The sequence below is a fragment of the Aptenodytes forsteri genome, unplaced genomic scaffold, assembly GCF_000699145.1.
Source record: "Aptenodytes forsteri isolate BGI_AS27 unplaced genomic scaffold, ASM69914v1 Scaffold408, whole genome shotgun sequence".
Taxonomy (NCBI): Eukaryota; Metazoa; Chordata; class Aves; order Sphenisciformes; family Spheniscidae; genus Aptenodytes; species Aptenodytes forsteri.
In genome coordinates, this window is record NW_008796048.1 from 844620 (window position 1) to 845472 (window position 853).

Consider the following 853-nt stretch of genomic DNA (forward strand, 5'->3'; position numbering starts at 1 on the left):
AAAAATATTACATAATCAGGAAATAATTTAAAACATTTATCTTCCTCTTTGTATGCGCTAAAAATTTACTACATTAGGAAAACAAACAAGCTTTTGGTATAGTTTTTGTCAGTAGACACTGAAGTCATTAACTCACGGTGAATCAGAAAGATTTAAAGGAAAGAGTATTCCCATTGACCTGTGGGAAATATTTCAGATGCATTAGATTAGTAATTATTTCATGAAGTGAGATATCAGTGATATAACCATAACTTTAAAATATTAGCAAATATATTTTTTGTTAAGAAATTGATACATTCCAGAAGGAAGGAAAAAAATTTCAGAGTTACTAAAGCATATCATGGTGCACTGTATCATATGCAACTATGATTTGTGTCTGACTAACGTTCAGGATAACAAGAACATATATAGTACTTTGGATATGTGAACCACTGCTACAGCGCCATCCTTATTACGTAGACTCTTGAATGAGTTAAGGAGTCAGCAAAAATCTTCCCTGCACTATCATTTGCTTTTAAGGACTAAAAATTACTTTTAAGTATGGTTGGTTTTTTAATCTTTAAACTGAAAATACTCATTTATGCTAATTAGGTCTCAATTTAAAATCTGCAAAAAAGTAAAATCCTGTAAAATTGTTTACAACTTTTTAAAACTTGTAACTCAACACTCTCCTACCCACAGGTTTTTAAATCTAAATCCTAATTCTTCTCTTACACTATGTTTTCCTTATCCTTTTATCCTACTACTTTTCCTTCCCTTACATCTTATATCCAAAGATTAAAACCAAATACAAACAGTAGCTTCTATATGGCAAAAGGTGATTCTCAGCATATGAGCAAAGACACTACTCCGG

General features: G+C 30.7%; 1 protein-coding gene across 1 annotated transcript in view; it reads right to left on the reverse strand.

Moving 5' to 3' along the window:
- Positions 1-853, reverse strand: part of ARID2 (AT-rich interaction domain 2) — a 113037-nt gene that overhangs the window by 50513 nt on the left and 61671 nt on the right. The window lies entirely within an intron of this gene.